General features: G+C 32.0%; 1 long non-coding RNA gene across 1 annotated transcript; it reads right to left on the bottom strand.

The window, feature by feature from the left end:
* Window positions 1–1713: 1713 nt before the first annotated feature.
* On the bottom strand, window positions 1714–13197 carry LOC146927636 (uncharacterized). Its single transcript, XR_015005761.1, has 5 exons — window positions 12632–13197; window positions 9701–10952; window positions 6770–8021; window positions 3839–5090; window positions 1714–2159 (listed from the first exon to the last, which is right to left on the bottom strand). It is a non-coding gene; the product is annotated as an uncharacterized LOC146927636 (long non-coding RNA).
* Window positions 13198–21658: the final 8461 nt, after the last annotated feature.

Raw genomic sequence — 21658 nt, forward strand, 5'->3', positions numbered from 1 at the left:
AATTAAATAATCTTCACAATAAACTAATCAAAGAGATGATATTTACACCCCACCGATTGTTATTTATTTTCATAAGAATCGGGAATAGAAATTATTAGAAAAGTTTATAATTTTCATATATTTAAGAGAATGTAATTGTTCCAAAAGAATTACTCAAGAAATTTATTGAAGAAAATTATAACTATTGTAGTTTTAGTTTTTGTTCCTGTGTTGTGGTGGTGTCGTGTCGTGTGTGGCCGACTGTAATTCCACTCGTGCGTCGTGTAATCAATGACCGATTGTAATTCCATTCACCTGTCTGTGGCCGACTGTAATTCTACATGTTCGTCATGATGTCATCGTGTAATTTGTGACCGATTGTAATTTCACCTGCCCGTTTGTAACCAACGTTAATTCTACCCGTGCATCGCACGGGCAACACACTAGTGGAAGGACATAATTGAAAGAGAAAAAAAATAGTTTAAGAACTTGATTACAACTATTTTTAGTTTAGGGACTTTTTAAAATGTCATAAATAGTTTAGGGACCTACAGATTAATTAAACCTTTAATATTAATTAAACATTTGATATAAAAAATTCATGCACGTGTTACATTTTTTTATGAAGATAAACTAGCCAACCAAGAAAAAAATAAATTAGTTTAAGAACTTGATTACAACTATTTTTAGTTTTTGGACCTTTTAAAAAATTCATAAATAGTTTAGGGACCTACAAGTTAATTAAACCTTTAATATAAAAAAAAACCCATGCACATGTTATATTTTTTTAAGAAGATAAACTAACCAACCAAGAAAAAATTAAAATAGTTTAAGGACTTGATTACAACTATTTTTAGTTTAGGGACCTTTTAAAAAATTCATAAATATTGTAGGGACCTACAAATTAATTAAACCATTAATATTAATTAAACCTTTAATATTAAAAGTTCATGCACATGTTACATTTTTTTTTAAAATAAGCTAAACTAGCCAACCGAAATTGACATTGGGGAGAATCGAACCTAATACCTTAAAAAAGGAGCACACTCTAAAGTTTCAAGCAAACATCATCAAGTCAATTCAAGTGGGTTTCACATGTTACATATTTAATATTTATAAATTTATATAAAAATACAAATATTTGTCAATAAGATGTACAAAACAGGGATGACAAAATGGGTTGTACCCATCCAGTTGGCCCGTTTAACCCACCTTTCTTAGTGGGGTAGGTTGAGATTTCAAACCTGCCATGAATAGGGTACCCGTCTCCCCTAACTCGCTGAAAAATGGGCGATGACGGATGGGGCAGGTTGGCTAGTAGAGTTGAAATAATAAAAAAAAAAACTCTCATTTTCACTTCTTTTTATTTATAAGTTACAATTAAATTTCTAATTTTCTCCTCCATATATAGTAAAGAAAAAAATTATTTAATTGTAACACTTTTTTTTTCATGATTTTAGCCTCATATTTTTAGCAGTTTAGTCAATTGGTAACTCGTGAAGTTTTTATTTTGGATGTCGTATTGATTTATTTTAAACCTTTCTATGATGTAATTTATATGTTTGAATGATAATTTTCATATTTTTTGTTGAGTCATTAGTTATATATTTAGATTTCCTTTCTTCAAAAAAAATATATTTTGTCACGACCCAAAAACAATCATCGTGACCGGCGCACGAACTAGATCATTCTAGCCCGGCAAGCCTATTAATCAAACTTGACAATTATAATAAATAAATAAAAATTCCAATTTGAATTTCATTTCAAAGAAATATTCATTGAAATTTCGACAGAGTTTCCTCTGTATTTTCAACATTTCCAAGATGTAAATCCTGTTTTAAAAAAATCTGTTCTATCAGCTAGAATCTCCAAATAACATCTTTATTTTTCATACTACTTGTACAACTCAAAATAAAACGTCATATCAGATAAATACTTCTGATACAAAATTACTATCATATACATCATATATATGTATAAAGTATGACATTAATCTATAATCATTTCCTATGTCATCAATATGCGTCAATATTAACGTTAATCAATTCAATAATATAAACTAATGGCAATATCCATATAATAGAATGAAACCTCATGAATTCCATTAACAATGGCAAGGATAAAGTGAGTCCTTCCTCCCTATAGCATCAGAGGAAGCAATGCTCCGCTCGGCACCAATCCTAAAATTTATTTCAGCGACAATAAACAAATCATATAACAAATATAATCATAATCACCACAATCATATCAATCACAATCATATATCCAATATATCGTATTTTGATATAACTTATACTTTGACATTCTTATCTGAGTATGTCTCTGATCCTTTTCCGATACTAACTAATTTCGGCTAACTAAGCCGGAGTTCCATAGCTAACATTCCTCATTTCCAACTATTGATAAAATACCCATGAAACATTACTCCGTAGCTAATTCATTCTAAACATAACTTTCATGTTAAAATGTGTATGCTATGTTAGTATTCATGTTGGAGGGTTCTTAGAATTTTCCTTGGTTCCATAGTTCTATTTTTGTTCTCTTTCAAATATTATTCCAATAATTTTAGACTTAAAATTTCATATCATTTATTATACATTTCATTCGTTACTATGAGCCGTACCTCATAGGCTACATTATCTCTCGTTGTAGCAAACGGATTACTATGACCCGTACGTCATAGGCTACATTATCTCTCGTTGTAGCAAACGGTTTACTATGACCCGTACGTCATAGGCTACATTATCTCTCGTTGTAGCAAACGGTTTACTATGACCCGTACGTCATATGCTACATTATCTCTCGTTGTAGCAAACGGTTTACTATGACCCGTACGTCATAGGCTACATTATCTCTCGTTGTAGCAAACGGAGTTTTTATCAATATTCTCATTTCTTTCTTTTTTTCTTTCTTTCTTTTTCTATGAGCATGTTACTCATAGGTTGCATTTCAAATTTTCTTTCAAATCTTCACTATAATAACATCAATTGTCCAAAACATGCAATTGAAAGGCAAGACATGGAAACTCAACATAATCATGCTAATTCACACTAAAGCATATACATTCTCTTTAATTAAAAATCATCCAAGCAACATGAAATTCATAGGATTAAATTATCAAACACCTAGAGTGCATGTAAGACCTACTAAGCTCAAAAATCATTAAACATTCACTTCTGCATCTTTCCGCTATGCGAGGCTTCATGCTCGCTCGGTGAACTAACACAATTGAACCCATATTCTGCACAAATTCTATATCAGACCCCATACTTTAAAATTTTCTCCAGACCTCAATACTGAACCGAAATTAATAAAACTGGTACTAAAACGTCCGTAATTTTGCTAGCTAACCATAGCATTAAAAATCACATGATTCCAGATTACAGAGAGAAAATTATTAATGTTTTAGTGGAGCCCTGTCCCAGAACCCGTAAGTATATTTTCTGCAGAATTTTATCAACTTCAGATGCACTTTCCGAGTTCATTGCTAAACGGAATCACATGAAATTTATATCCGATTTGAAGGAAATTGAATGAAGAATCTAAAAATTCAACAATCACTTAACTCCAAGTTACACAGCAAGAGACACGAATCAAAACCAGACCTGCACTTCTTAATTTTCATGAAATTCAGCCATAATCCCTACAATTCCAAACATGCTTTTCATCTATAATCCTACTCATGAACAATTTACAAACTCAAGTCCTAAATTCACACATCATTGCTTCTAGCTTTCTATCATTCTTCATATCATGTTTCTAAACACCATTACTACACATAATCATCTTCAAAAACACATACAACACACACCAAGCTTGAATTGAATAAATTTTCATGAAAAGTGATTATGCTATTTACCTTGTGATTAATCCATTCTTTGGTGCTCTAATACAAACTCATAAGCTAATTCCCATGAGGCTTGAAAGAAAATGAAGGTTATGAAAATCATGAGGAGGGGGTGGATTTGAGAGTAATGAGGAAAAGAATGATTTTTGAACTTAGTTCTTGCTTACTCCACCACTAGAAGCTCATATACATGCTTTCTTGTATGACTCCATGATGATTTGGGTGAAAAATTGTGAGGGTTATGGTGGTGAATGTGGAGACCGAACTTGAGAGGGAAGGAGAAGAGAAAAATGTTCTAGAGTGGTGTAGAAACATGAGGAAAAGTGGTAGAAAATTTGACCTTTAGCCTATTTTTTTAAAAAATCTTGAGTGGCAAGATTACCAAAATACCCTTCAAGTTAAAAAGACATAATTATCCTCCGTTAATTCGTACCATTTAATTTCTCAAGCCCGTTGGAATAATATTACGAGATACTTACAAAATATCGTCGATTTCTCAATAAATAATTAATCCTTTGAAAATTATTTCCGTTCTGACATGTAACTGATACGACAATTTATTTAAAATTATGCGGGACATTACAATCTACCCCCCTTAAAGAAATTTCGTCCTCGAAATTTAAGGATTTACTTACTAATAAGCACAAATAATTCCTCCAACTTTCAACTTTAGATTCCATTAACCCAAGGCACGATCTGAATCGACCTGCTCTGATACCAACTTTGTCACGACCCAAAAACAATCATCGTGACCGGCGCACGAACTAGATCATTCTAGCCCGGCAAGCCTATTAATCAAACTTGACAATTATAATAAATAAATAAAAATTCCAATTTGAATTTCATTTCAAAGAAATATTCATTGAAATTTCGACAGAGTTTCCTCTGTATTTTCAACATTTCCAAGATGTAAATCCTGTTTTAAAAAAATCTGTTCTATCAGCTAGAATCTCCAAATAACATCTTTATTTTTCATACTACTTGTACAACTCAAAATAAAACGTCATATCAGATAAATACTTCTGATACAAAATTACTATCATATACATCATATATATGTATAAAGTATGACATTAATCTATAATCATTTCCTATGTCATCAATATGCGTCAATATTAACGTTAATCAATTCAATAATATAAACTAATGGCAATATCCATATAATAGAATGGAACCTCATGAATTCCATTAACAATGGCAAGGATAAAGTGAGTCCTTCCTCCCTATAGCATCAGAGGAAGCAATGCTCCGCTCGGCACCAATCCTAAAATTTATTTCAGCGACAATAAACAAATCATATAACAAATATAATCATAATCACCACAATCATATCAATCACAATCATATATCCAATATATCGTATTTTGATATAACTTATACTTTGACATTCTTATCTGAGTATGTCTCTGATCCTTTTCCGATACTAACTAATTTCGGCTAACTAAGCCGGAGTTCCATAGCTAACATTCCTCATTTCCAACTATTGATAAAATACCCATGAAACATTACTCCGTAGCTAATTCATTCTAAACATAACTTTCATGTTAAAATGTGTATGCTATGTTAGTATTCATGTTGGAGGGTTCTTAGAATTTTCCTTGGTTCCATAGTTCTATTTTTGTTCTCTTTCAAATATTATTCCAATAATTTTAGACTTAAAATTTCATATCATTTATTATACATTTCATTCGTTACTATGAGCCGTACCTCATAGGCTACATTATCTCTCGTTGTAGCAAACGGATTACTATGACCCGTACGTCATAGGCTACATTATCTCTCGTTGTAGCAAACGGTTTACTATGACCCGTACGTCATAGGCTACATTATCTCTCGTTGTAGCAAACGGTTTACTATGACCCGTACGTCATATGCTACATTATCTCTCGTTGTAGCAAACGGTTTACTATGACCCGTACGTCATAGGCTACATTATCTCTCGTTGTAGCAAACGGAGTTTTTATCAATATTCTCATTTCTTTCTTTTTTTCTTTCTTTCTTTTTCTATGAGCATGTTACTCATAGGTTGCATTTCAAATTTTCTTTCAAATCTTCACTATAATAACATCAATTGTCCAAAACATGCAATTGAAAGGCAAGACATGGAAACTCAACATAATCATGCTAATTCACACTAAAGCATATACATTCTCTTTAATTAAAAATCATCCAAGCAACATGAAATTCATAGGATTAAATTATCAAACACCTAGAGTGCATGTAAGACCTACTAAGCTCAAAAATCATTAAACATTCACTTCTGCATCTTTCCGCTATGCGAGGCTTCATGCTCGCTCGGTGAACTAACACAATTGAACCCATATTCTGCACAAATTCTATATCAGACCCCATACTTTAAAATTTTCTCCAGACCTCAATACTGAACCGAAATTAATAAAACTGGTACTAAAACGTCCGTAATTTTGCTAGCTAACCATAGCATTAAAAATCACATGATTCCAGATTACAGAGAGAAAATTATTAATGTTTTAGTGGAGCCCTGTCCCAGAACCCGTAAGTATATTTTCTGCAGAATTTTATCAACTTCAGATGCACTTTCCGAGTTCATTGCTAAACGGAATCACATGAAATTTATATCCGATTTGAAGGAAATTGAATGAAGAATCTAAAAATTCAACAATCACTTAACTCCAAGTTACACAGCAAGAGACACGAATCAAAACCAGACCTGCACTTCTTAATTTTCATGAAATTCAGCCATAATCCCTACAATTCCAAACATGCTTTTCATCTATAATCCTACTCATGAACAATTTACAAACTCAAGTCCTAAATTCACACATCATTGCTTCTAGCTTTCTATCATTCTTCATATCATGTTTCTAAACACCATTACTACACATAATCATCTTCAAAAACACATACAACACACACCAAGCTTGAATTGAATAAATTTTCATGAAAAGTGATTATGCTATTTACCTTGTGATTAATCCATTCTTTGGTGCTCTAATACAAACTCATAAGCTAATTCCCATGAGGCTTGAAAGAAAATGAAGGTTATGAAAATCATGAGGAGGGGGTGGATTTGAGAGTAATGAGGAAAAGAATGATTTTTGAACTTAGTTCTTGCTTACTCCACCACTAGAAGCTCATATACATGCTTTCTTGTATGACTCCATGATGATTTGGGTGAAAAATTGTGAGGGTTATGGTGGTGAATGTGGAGACCGAACTTGAGAGGGAAGGAGAAGAGAAAAATGTTCTAGAGTGGTGTAGAAACATGAGGAAAAGTGGTAGAAAATTTGACCTTTAGCCTATTTTTTTAAAAAATCTTGAGTGGCAAGATTACCAAAATACCCTTCAAGTTAAAAAGACATAATTATCCTCCGTTAATTCGTACCATTTAATTTCTCAAGCCCGTTGGAATAATATTACGAGATACTTACAAAATATCGTCGATTTCTCAATAAATAATTAATCCTTTGAAAATTATTTCCGTTCTGACATGTAACTGATACGACAATTTATTTAAAATTATGCGGGACATTACAATCTACCCCCCTTAAAGAAATTTCGTCCTCGAAATTTAAGGATTTACTTACTAATAAGCACAAATAATTCCTCCAACTTTCAACTTTAGATTCCATTAACCCAAGGCACGATCTGAATCGACCTGCTCTGATACCAACTTTGTCACGACCCAAAAACAATCATCGTGACCGGCGCACGAACTAGATCATTCTAGCCCGGCAAGCCTAGTAATCAAACTTGACAATTATAATAAATAAATAAAAATTCCAATTTGAATTTCATTTCAAAGAAATATTCATTGAAATTTCGACAGAGTTTCCTCTGTATTTTCAACATTTCCAAGATGTAAATCCTGTTTTAAAAAAATCTGTTCTATCAGCTAGAATCTCCAAATAACATCTTTATTTTTCATACTACTTGTACAACTCAAAATAAAACGTCATATCAGATAAATACTTCTGATACAAAATTACTATCATATACATCATATATATGTATAAAGTATGACATTAATCTATAATCATTTCCTATGTCATCAATATGCGTCAATATTAACGTTAATCAATTCAATAATATAAACTAATGGCAATATCCATATAATAGAATGGAACCTCATGAATTCCATTAACAATGGCAAGGATAAAGCGAGTCCTTCCTCCCTATAGCATCAGAGGAAGCAATGCTCCGCTCGGCACCAATCCTAAAATTTATTTCAGCGACAATAAACAAATCATATAACAAATATAATCATAATCACCACAATCATATCAATCACAATCATATATCCAATATATCGTATTTTGATATAACTTATACTTTGACATTCTTATCTGAGTATGTCTCTGATCCTTTTCCGATACTAACTAATTTCGGCTAACTAAGCCGGAGTTCCATAGCTAACATTCCTCATTTCCAACTATTGATAAAATACCCATGAAACATTACTCCGTAGCTAATTCATTCTAAACATAACTTTCATGTTAAAATGTGTATGCTATGTTAGTATTCATGTTGGAGGGTTCTTAGAATTTTCCTTGGTTCCATAGTTCTATTTTTGTTCTCTTTCAAATATTATTCCAATAATTTTAGACTTAAAATTTCATATCATTTATTATACATTTCATTCGTTACTATGAGCCGTACCTCATAGGCTACATTATCTCTCGTTGTAGCAAACGGATTACTATGACCCGTACGTCATAGGCTACATTATCTCTCGTTGTAGCAAACGGTTTACTATGACCCGTACGTCATAGGCTACATTATCTCTCGTTGTAGCAAACGGTTTACTATGACCCGTACGTCATATGCTACATTATCTCTCGTTGTAGCAAACGGTTTACTATGACCCGTACGTCATAGGCTACATTATCTCTCGTTGTAGCAAACGGAGTTTTTATCAATATTCTCATTTCTTTCTTTTTTTCTTTCTTTCTTTTTCTATGAGCATGTTACTCATAGGTTGCATTTCAAATTTTCTTTCAAATCTTCACTATAATAACATCAATTGTCCAAAACATGCAATTGAAAGGCAAGACATGGAAACTCAACATAATCATGCTAATTCACACTAAAGCATATACATTCTCTTTAATTAAAAATCATCCAAGCAACATGAAATTCATAGGATTAAATTATCAAACACCTAGAGTGCATGTAAGACCTACTAAGCTCAAAAATCATTAAACATTCACTTCTGCATCTTTCCGCTATGCGAGGCTTCATGCTCGCTCGGTGAACTAACACAATTGAACCCATATTCTGCACAAATTCTATATCAGACCCCATACTTTAAAATTTTCTCCAGACCTCAATACTGAACCGAAATTAATAAAACTGGTACTAAAACGTCCGTAATTTTGCTAGCTAACCATAGCATTAAAAATCACATGATTCCAGATTACAGAGAGAAAATTATTAATGTTTTAGTGGAGCCCTGTCCCAGAACCCGTAAGTATATTTTCTGCAGAATTTTATCAACTTCAGATGCACTTTCCGAGTTCATTGCTAAACGGAATCACATGAAATTTATATCCGATTTGAAGGAAATTGAATGAAGAATCTAAAAATTCAACAATCACTTAACTCCAAGTTACACAGCAAGAGACACGAATCAAAACCAGACCTGCACTTCTTAATTTTCATGAAATTCAGCCATAATCCCTACAATTCCAAACATGCTTTTCATCTATAATCCTACTCATGAACAATTTACAAACTCAAGTCCTAAATTCACACATCATTGCTTCTAGCTTTCTATCATTCTTCATATCATGTTTCTAAACACCATTACTACACATAATCATCTTCAAAAACACATACAACACACACCAAGCTTGAATTGAATAAATTTTCATGAAAAGTGATTATGCTATTTACCTTGTGATTAATCCATTCTTTGGTGCTCTAATACAAACTCATAAGCTAATTCCCATGAGGCTTGAAAGAAAATGAAGGTTATGAAAATCATGAGGAGGGGGTGGATTTGAGAGTAATGAGGAAAAGAATGATTTTTGAACTTAGTTCTTGCTTACTCCACCACTAGAAGCTCATATACATGCTTTCTTGTATGACTCCATGATGATTTGGGTGAAAAATTGTGAGGGTTATGGTGGTGAATGTGGAGACCGAACTTGAGAGGGAAGGAGAAGAGAAAAATGTTCTAGAGTGGTGTAGAAACATGAGGAAAAGTGGTAGAAAATTTGACCTTTAGCCTATTTTTTTAAAAAATCTTGAGTGGCAAGATTACCAAAATACCCTTCAAGTTAAAAAGACATAATTATCCTCCGTTAATTCGTACCATTTAATTTCTCAAGCCCGTTGGAATAATATTACGAGATACTTACAAAATATCGTCGATTTCTCAATAAATAATTAATCCTTTGAAAATTATTTCCGTTCTGACATGTAACTGATACGACAATTTATTTAAAATTATGCGGGACATTACAATCTACCCCCCTTAAAGAAATTTCGTCCTCGAAATTTAAGGATTTACTTACTAATAAGCACAAATAATTCCTCCAACTTTCAACTTTAGATTCCATTAACCCAAGGCACGATCTGAATCGACCTGCTCTGATACCAACTTTGTCACGACCCAAAAACAATCATCGTGACCGGCGCACGAACTAGATCATTCTAGCCCGGCAAGCCTATTAATCAAACTTGACAATTATAATAAATAAATAAAAATTCCAATTTGAATTTCATTTCAAAGAAATATTCATTGAAATTTCGACAGAGTTTCCTCTGTATTTTCAACATTTCCAAGATGTAAATCCTGTTTTAAAAAAATCTGTTCTATCAGCTAGAATCTCCAAATAACATCTTTATTTTTCATACTACTTGTACAACTCAAAATAAAACGTCATATCAGATAAATACTTCTGATACAAAATTACTATCATATACATCATATATATGTATAAAGTATGACATTAATCTATAATCATTTCCTATGTCATCAATATGCGTCAATATTAACGTTAATCAATTCAATAATATAAACTAATGGCAATATCCATATAATAGAATGGAACCTCATGAATTCCATTAACAATGGCAAGGATAAAGTGAGTCCTTCCTCCCTATAGCATCAGAGGAAGCAATGCTCCGCTCGGCACCAATCCTAAAATTTATTTCAGCGACAATAAACAAATCATATAACAAATATAATCATAATCACCACAATCATATCAATCACAATCATATATCCAATATATCGTATTTTGATATAACTTATACTTTGACATTCTTATCTGAGTATGTCTCTGATCCTTTTCCGATACTAACTAATTTCGGCTAACTAAGCCGGAGTTCCATAGCTAACATTCCTCATTTCCAACTATTGATAAAATACCCATGAAACATTACTCCGTAGCTAATTCATTCTAAACATAACTTTCATGTTAAAATGTGTATGCTATGTTAGTATTCATGTTGGAGGGTTCTTAGAATTTTCCTTGGTTCCATAGTTCTATTTTTGTTCTCTTTCAAATATTATTCCAATAATTTTAGACTTAAAATTTCATATCATTTATTATACATTTCATTCGTTACTATGAGCCGTACCTCATAGGCTACATTATCTCTCGTTGTAGCAAACGGATTACTATGACCCGTACGTCATAGGCTACATTATCTCTCGTTGTAGCAAACGGTTTACTATGACCCGTACGTCATAGGCTACATTATCTCTCGTTGTAGCAAACGGTTTACTATGACCCGTACGTCATATGCTACATTATCTCTCGTTGTAGCAAACGGTTTACTATGACCCGTACGTCATAGGCTACATTATCTCTCGTTGTAGCAAACGGAGTTTTTATCAATATTCTCATTTCTTTCTTTTTTTCTTTCTTTCTTTTTCTATGAGCATGTTACTCATAGGTTGCATTTCAAATTTTCTTTCAAATCTTCACTATAATAACATCAATTGTCCAAAACATGCAATTGAAAGGCAAGACATGGAAACTCAACATAATCATGCTAATTCACACTAAAGCATATACATTCTCTTTAATTAAAAATCATCCAAGCAACATGAAATTCATAGGATTAAATTATCAAACACCTAGAGTGCATGTAAGACCTACTAAGCTCAAAAATCATTAAACATTCACTTCTGCATCTTTCCGCTATGCGAGGCTTCATGCTCGCTCGGTGAACTAACACAATTGAACCCATATTCTGCACAAATTCTATATCAGACCCCATACTTTAAAATTTTCTCCAGACCTCAATACTGAACCGAAATTAATAAAACTGGTACTAAAACGTCCGTAATTTTGCTAGCTAACCATAGCATTAAAAATCACATGATTCCAGATTACAGAGAGAAAATTATTAATGTTTTAGTGGAGCCCTGTCCCAGAACCCGTAAGTATATTTTCTGCAGAATTTTATCAACTTCAGATGCACTTTCCGAGTTCATTGCTAAACGGAATCACATGAAATTTATATCCGATTTGAAGGAAATTGAATGAAGAATCTAAAAATTCAACAATCACTTAACTCCAAGTTACACAGCAAGAGACACGAATCAAAACCAGACCTGCACTTCTTAATTTTCATGAAATTCAGCCATAATCCCTACAATTCCAAACATGCTTTTCATCTATAATCCTACTCATGAACAATTTACAAACTCAAGTCCTAAATTCACACATCATTGCTTCTAGCTTTCTATCATTCTTCATATCATGTTTCTAAACACCATTACTACACATAATCATCTTCAAAAACACATACAACACACACCAAGCTTGAATTGAATAAATTTTCATGAAAAGTGATTATGCTATTTACCTTGTGATTAATCCATTCTTTGGTGCTCTAATACAAACTCATAAGCTAATTCCCATGAGGCTTGAAAGAAAATGAAGGTTATGAAAATCATGAGGAGGGGGTGGATTTGAGAGTAATGAGGAAAAGAATGATTTTTGAACTTAGTTCTTGCTTACTCCACCACTAGAAGCTCATATACATGCTTTCTTGTATGACTCCATGATGATTTGGGTGAAAAATTGTGAGGGTTATGGTGGTGAATGTGGAGACCGAACTTGAGAGGGAAGGAGAAGAGAAAAATGTTCTAGAGTGGTGTAGAAACATGAGGAAAAGTGGTAGAAAATTTGACCTTTAGCCTATTTTTTTAAAAAATCTTGAGTGGCAAGATTACCAAAATACCCTTCAAGTTAAAAAGACATAATTATCCTCCGTTAATTCGTACCATTTAATTTCTCAAGCCCGTTGGAATAATATTACGAGATACTTACAAAATATCGTCGATTTCTCAATAAATAATTAATCCTTTGAAAATTATTTCCGTTCTGACATGTAACTGATACGACAATTTATTTAAAATTATGCGGGACATTACATATTTAGATTTCCTTAAATTGGCTTCAAATTTATATATTTTTACATTGTTTTTGTGAATTTGTTGATTAATATTTTTTTAAAAAAACATTGACGGGTACCTGCCAACTTGCTGGTCCGCCATAGAATGAGGTTGGGCGAGATTTTCAACCATATATCTCTTGTTGGTTGTTTTGCTCTGCTCTTTTTTAGACGGGTTATTGGTGGGACGGGACAGTTTAACCCATTTTGTCATCTTAATAAAAAACACTAGACTCATCATTAACGCTTTCTTTATCATTAATTAGATCTGCATTATTTGTAATATTTTTAGTCTACCATTTTATAATATTTAATAACAACTATTTCAATCCTATTAAAAAAAACAATTATTTTAAAGTTTTTGTCAATAACTCATCTTTACCCTTAATTTTTTCTTGTTTCTCAATGCAAATTCGATTTGAAGCATAACTTGTGCATCAACGTTTAGCCGGTTTGGAGCACGAGATCCATTCTTAGCACGAGTCTATTGTTAATTCAATTTTTTTTTTGAAGGAATTGTTAATTCAATTAGTAATAAGTGCATATATTTTTTGGTGAGTAATAAATGCATATTTATAATTTACAATAATAATAATAATAAATATTTTAAATGCACAATGAGAAAATGATTAATGGGCGTGTACAATATTCTGAAAACCATCTAAGAGTATCTCACATTCGTTTGATGGTCAGGATAGGAGAGAGACAGGATATGATATAAAGCTGGATAGAGATAGGATATGATAAAGACATGATAAACATTAATCCTATCATGTGTTTGATGCGCACATGATAACAAACAGGATATCATTGTAATTAAATGAAAAAATTGCTCTCATAATTAATTAAATATTGTAAAAATGGCATGTTATTAATTATAATAGAAAATACATGCTATCATTATTTTTTTAAAATGACAATATTTTAAAAATGGAAGAATATCAAGGTAATAAATAAGGGATGATCTTCTAATCCCATCAAGATAATTTTTAACCCAGCTTATACTGATAGAAATTACAAAGGAGAGTCAGGATAGTATAGGAAAATGATTTATTTTATCATATCCTTTTGGTGCATCAAACATGAGATTTAAGCAGGATATGATTAATGTATCATATCCTGTCTCCCTATCCTGACCATCAAACGGATAAAAAAACTAATTAATACGAATTTGAATCTCAAATTAACATTAATTTGTGAAGAAAAAAAAAGTGGAATAACCAATATGACTTAAGCATATTTAAAAAAAAAAAATGACTCAAGCATAATTTTTTCGCCTCTCACTTCTTATTTTTTTATTTCGGTCCCCAATTGATTTTCATATTGATGTATGCATTAGTTTTTTTTTTTTTTGAGGGAGATGTATGCATTAGTTAGCTTTATAAATAGTAGTCATATATATGCGTTTACAAAAGTATTTTAATTTTCTGTAAAAAAAAGTATTTTAATTTTAATTTAATTTTAATATCCTTATTTATTAATTTTGTTACGTCTGCAGCAACTTAACCTAATTTTTCCCGCTCATTTGCTTTATTAGGTTTGCAATTATTTAACCTAACAAATTCCATCTAAAAAAATGCATTGCACACCAATTTCATTCCTATCCGCTTGACTTTTTTTTTAAGAAAATATTTTCTACCATATCAATGATCTTACGGGTTAAAGATTATTTATTGGTCTCTATTATAGTCGAGAAAACCCGTGCAACGCACGGGTCAAAAGTCTAGTAATATATAATGAGTGAAGACTCACTTTGGGTGGTTAGCCCCTTTTTATAGAAAAAAAGTGAAGACTCATTTTTGTCCCTAATAAAAATTGCAGAGGCCAAATTAGTCTTTGACAAAAACAAAATATTTAATCTGTTACAAAATTAAGCCGATACAATTTAGTCTTTACGCTATATTTTTTTTCCAACCTGACAGGCAATCAGGCATCAAGAGGGGCCTATGGCCTAGCCAATGACAGGTCAGGTCAGGCCATACTTTTTTCTTAAATAGAGAAGGCCTGAACTTTTTTAGAAGCCTATTTAGCTTAAAAGGTCAGGTCACGAGCCATTCAAAAAGCCTCATAGGCCTATTAGGCCAGCCTATTTAAGTAAATATGAATAATATTATATATTATTATATTATATTTTGTACTATGAATACATTAATTTTTTACGTATTTAAATGTATTATTATAAACTTGAATTGAAATATGGTACAATATATAGTCAATTTCCCTAAAAACTCATGTTGATTATCAAAAGAGAGTTTAATCTAATTGATATATTAGTTCGCTAGTCTATTTAAACTTAGATCACATTGCTTATTTAAAGATGTTCATATGTAATAGGCTTTTAAACATGCTAGCCGGCCATATCAGGCTTTCAGAAAGTCAGGGTCAGGTCTAAAAAGTGAGCCTATGACAGGCCGCAGTCCAGGCTTAGGCCTTCACAAAATTTGGCAGGTCAGGCTCAGACCTTGCAAAGCCTAGCTCGACCTAGCCTATTCCCACCCTTAACAGGCATCAAGAGGCACCATCGACATCCCAACTAGGTTGGCACCCCGAGAAACCTCCATTCTATGCCGCCAAACTCAAATGACATTATTAAAAAAAAGGGGGAAAATATTTACAAAAGGAGGAGGGACTAGACCGAAACCCTCAAAAAGATCAGAAAAGAAAATAAACAGAAAGAAACAGAGGAAACAACAAAAAAAAACAGTCTAAAAAACAGATTAAGGAAATCTGTAGATAGGAAGTTTACAAAATATTCCTATTTTTGAATAGTGACTTGGCAGATGTAGCTGTCCAATTGTCTTATTGATTGTCACGAGCATTGTTTACAAAATATGTGACCTAATAGGAAAAATATGGGACATTTAGATCCATACTAAAAAAAATTGGAACAAGATGATCCCCGTAAAAAAATAAAAGCAAAATTTGTCATTATTTTTCATTTTCTTCATAACAAAAAACAAATAATAATTGCAGTTTCTTAAATTTTAAAAGACCAAATGGAAACTTTTGTTTTTTGTCAATCATCTTCTTCGATCGAAACAAACAGCTACCGTCGTTGATACTTGCTTGAAGCGAAAGGGTGTTTGGAGAAAATGGATGAAGGAAATAAGATGCAACAGACTGAAACAGAAGGATGTGTGTTTAGAGTTTTTTAATTTCTTGAATCATTATTTGTTTTTGGGTCAAAAAAATCATTATGTGTTTTTACATCAAACGGTTTATTCATTCTCTTTCTGCGTTGAACATACCATTCTGAACTGTTCAATTTATTTAAGTTAAATAAGTTTCCCCTCACTTAAAATAAATCAACTTTTGATTTTAGTCAATAAAAAATAAAACGTGATATTTTGTCCTCCCAAAATTTTCCCTTTTGTTTTTGGTTCCTAATGAGCAATTTATGTTCATCTTAATTTATTTTTCGCTTGGTCGACCTACTCTTTTGTGAAGATTTACTGGGTTAGGTTTTCGCACAAATGATTAGAGTCTAATTGGGACACCTTCTATTCTCTTTAATATCACTGGGCTCTTAATTTAGTAAAAACAAAAATAAAAATGTTCATCTTAATGTCAATGTTATGATCCTGTTATATTCGTGGTATGTCCAATTTATAATGATAGTAGTAATTTTGATAAGAATATTCTAAATACACAATGAAAAAAATGATTAATGACATATACAAATATTTTAAAAATGTTAGGGTGTTTTGTTTCAAGTTTACCAAATTTATTCTTAGAAATAAGATTCTTTGGAATAGATGAGATTTTTGTTTCAAGGTATTTAGAAAAAAAGATATTTGTCATAATATTCTCAGGAACCATAAAAATAAGGATTATAATATGTAGTTACATATATATTTATTCTCATATTCATGAGAACTTTATTCACACCCTTTTCTTTGGGAAATTTTTCCTATTCACAGGAATATTTTATACCCAGGAATAACATATATTTAGTAAACTTGTAAGAAACATATGCATATATATTTCTATTATTTTATTCCCAAAAATCTACGAATATAACTTGAAACAAACATACCCTAATCGAGAGGTTATTGATCAAATAAAAACGAGAGAGAAGGTATGTGTCATTTAACTAAAACTTAAGGAAGGTGGATGTAATTATGCCAAAATTTTATTGAAATTCACATTAAATATTTATAAACATTAATTAATACGAATTTGAATTTCAAATTAACATAAAGTGGAATAAGGGAGATGACTCAAGCATAATTTTTTGGGCCTGTCACTTCATTATTTTTTTTTGTCAAAAAACTTCATATTTTTTTTAGTCTATTATGGCCAAATTGATTTTCATATTAATTAAGTAATTGATCTCAAGTATTAACGAGCTCTATTAAAAAATGAATTGTATATGAGAGTTGGGTAATTGATTCATCTGTGGAAAATATTTTTTTTACCAACATTACTTACTTATCGGTCGTTGAACTCCAGATTGTCTCCGTGAGCTTAGTTCAGTTGGTAAGGACAATGCATAATATATACAAGGTTCAGGGTTAATTTTTTTTTTTTACCAACATTATTTACTTATCGGTTGTTGAACTCCAGATTGTCCCGCGAACTTAACTCAGTTGGTAAGAAAAATGCATAATATATGCAAGGTTCGGGGTTCGAACCCTGAACATCAAAAAAAAAAAAAAGAACTCCAGATTAGTAGAGCTGTCTTCCTATAGGAACATGAGGGTTAAAAAAAGCTGTTTTCCTATAGGAACCTGAGGGTTAAAAAAAAAAAAAACTTGATTTCCATATTAATGTATGCATTAATTAAATCTATAAATAGTATTCATATATGCATTTACAAATCTCAAAATTGGTTTAGTTTTAAAAAATTAAATATAATAATATAATATCCTAATGTACGGCATTATTATAGCCTGCGAAATTGTAGCAGTGCTTCTATAATTTTCGTTAGCCACAAAATCACTTGGTCTAATTTCTAAGATATTATCAATTTCAAAAGTAATTAAATAATTTCTAAGATATTATCAATTTCAAAAGTAATTAAATTAAACTATAATAAAGGAAGAAATACAAATGACATAATTTTTTTCCTTCAAAAAAATGACATAATTTTTTTAAATTTACCGAAAAAACTAAGACGGGTTTTTAGTATGTGCTTGACACAAATGGCTATACTAATTTCTTACATTTTAACATCCTTTTTCAAAATTATCAACAAAAAAAATACTTCCCTTTTCAAATTGTTGCATGTAAGTATTATGGTTCACTAAAACACATGTAAGTATTACGGTTCACTAAAACGCTTAAATCATGCACTCAATCGCATAGATAAAGGTCCTCGTGAGCTTAGCTCAGTTTGTATGAACAATGCATAAAATATGCAAGGTCGAGGTTCGAACCTCGACCACCACAAAAAAAAAATCGCATAGATGAAAAAACAATTTATCACCAAAAAAAAAAACTTCCCTTTTCAAATTGTTGCATATAAGTATTATGGTTCACTAAAACGCTGAAATCATGCAATCATGCACTCAATCGCATAGATAGAGAAACAATTTCATTTGTTCTTTAAATACATCCCAACAATGAATTTGAGCATTAAAAAAAAAACATATATAAAGAAATAATTTTCACTTTAAGAAAATTTGTTTGCTACACATTAACAAAAACTACAATGATTATGGACATTAACTCCTATAAATAAACCAACTCTCATAATCACTTTTTCACAACATCCCACAACACCAACATCAACTCTCATTTCTCTCTTTCAAGATTACATTGTCTTACAAAGAAAAATGACCAAAATTCTAGCATTGTTGTTACTCTTACTCCAATTAACATTTTTCACTACAATTGCTGAAGAGCTTATTGCTGAAGAACTTGAAACAACTCTTCAGGAACTTGATGCCTTTAAGCCTTCTGTCCCTGTTAAGCCTACCCCTGTTAAGCCTGTCCCTGTTAAGCCTGTCCCTGTTAAGTCTCCTGCCCCCGTTAAGCCTGCCCCTACTAATCCCACGAAGCCTCCTGTCCCTGTTACGCCTCCAACCCCTGTTAAGCATCCTTCCCCTCGTACCCCTATTAAATCTCCTGCCCCTGTTACCCCTCCTACCCCTGTTAAGCCTCGTGTCCCTGTTACCCCTCCTACCCCTGCTAAACCTCCTGTCTCTGTTACTCCTCCTACCCCCGTTAAGCCTCGTGTCCCTATTACTCCTCCTGCACCTGTCAAGCCTCCTGTCCCAGTTACGCCTGCCCCTGTTAAGCCTCCTTCCCCTGTTACGCCTGCACCTGTTAAACCTCCTTCCCCTGTTACGCCTGCACCTGTTACGCCTCCTGCACCTGTTAAGCCTAGTGTCCCTGTTAAGCCTACTCCTGTTAAGCCTAGCCCTTTTGTGCCTAATCCGATTTCTGTCCATTTCCCTGCTATGCCTACACCTATTATTCCTGTCCCTATTACGCCTGCTGGCCCTGTTACGCCTGCCCCAGTTGACCCTCATGTCCCTTTTACGCATGCCCCTGCTGAATCTCCTTCCCATGTTAGTCTTGCCCCTGCCGAGCCTCCGATTGTTTCCACAAACCCCCCATTGCACCCCCCTGCTCCGGCTTACTCACCATTGCCATTGCGTCTCACTCACATCTCTAGAAGGCTTATGGTTGTTTAAGGTGTTGTGTCCGCTCACCCACCTGCCTTTTAGTGTTTAAGTCTTGGTTTTCATTTTCTCGTGAAAATATGGTGTTGATAGCTTGAACTATCAAGTTTAACCAAAAAAGAAAAATAAGGTTGAATTATCAATAATAATTTAAGAGTGACATTACCTGTAATTGATGGTTCTTGTAAGATATCAGTGTTTAAATAAATAATATTTATCGCTTTTGTTTAATTTGTTTGTTAAAAAATGATTAATTTGTTTGATCTAGTATTGTTTTTTTGCGTGAATATAATATGTCCATTTGTATTATGGATGCTACATATGGTATATACTAAAAATAAAATAATTGAAACCCATACGTTTTAATATTAATGTATAAATTTCTTTCAAATGCTCATCTAGAATAATTTATGTAAATATCCATCAATATAATATGTTTCAATTTCTAATGTTCTCAAAATTTATCCTTATTTGCATAAAAAAAACAATTTCGATAATTAGAATTAAAAGAAAGATCATACGCGTACTAATATAGAAAAATGAACTTGATCTAAGAGGTAAGATGATACATGTCCACTTTGGATACGATGCACACTATTAAGTTGGGATTAATTAACACTTTCAATATGTTTTAACAATTATAATCATAATTTTGTACTGCACCTGATTGACACATATATAATACTTCTACTTTCATATCGTCTTCCAATCACTTTTACCCTTTTATTCCTCACCATGTGCTTATTTTCTTGTTATTTGCACATTCTCTTGAAAATTCCAAGTATCTAATGTCTTCTTTCTCAAATTTGCTTTGATTCAAGAAAACTGCAATCTTTGGGTTAATGAAATTAAAAACATTTAATACATCCAAGCAAGAAGAAGAAAATTGGAGGTATCAAAATAATTATAAGACCTCGATAATTATTGTCTTATTGATTATTATCCAAAATAACGATAACCAAACATCTATTTTTTTTTTCTCAAATTATTCAACTTTTTTTCAACGAACATATTATTCAACTTATCACACAACAACGGAAAATCAAAGAATTGTGCAATATATGTCATGTCACTCATTTCTTATCATGCAAATACATGAAAATATATTCAAAAATATTAGCAAACATACGAAGTAATAAGACAACAACATAGATCTTGAGGTTGTCCCTTTGGGGACATCCGATAACATACATCTTGAGGTTAATTTGAGACAAACATCTTGAGGTTAATTAAATTCATATTGGTTATCTTTTTGGAGATAAAATGAAATTAAAAAATTAACACATACATCTTGTTAAAAAAAATAAAATTAACTAACACATACACATTAATTAAATTCATGAAATTACAATCCCATATGATTTTTTGTTGAAGAAAACCTATATACCTATTGAGGTTAATTTGAGACAAACATCGCATAAGTGGTGGCTATATTTTTTGAGATAAAATTAAATGGCCAAGCATGTCCAGTTCGGAATTTTATAGGAAATTTATAACTTCCTAGCTTCAATTTGTTTTTCTTCTTAATTTTGTGACCGCCATTAACCGCCGCGGTGAGTGTGCTCTCTCTTCGTCATGAGTTTTTTGTTTCCCTTGTATCTCTTCCAACTAGATCTTCTACCCGTGCTGTCGCACGGGCCATATACATCTACCAATATAATTGAATATATATATGCAATATACGTAATTGAAGTTGTATACTCTAAGAATGAATTAAGTCTAATCTATTATACGCTAAGGACATATGAGTAATGTCATGTACAAAAAACATTAAACCTAAATTTTTAAGATGGAGTAAGCAATAATA

This window comes from Medicago sativa, chromosome 4 (genome assembly GCF_051527215.1).
Source record: "Medicago sativa cultivar Bolivia chromosome 4, Bolivia_mono, whole genome shotgun sequence".
Taxonomy (NCBI): Eukaryota; Viridiplantae; Streptophyta; class Magnoliopsida; order Fabales; family Fabaceae; genus Medicago; species Medicago sativa.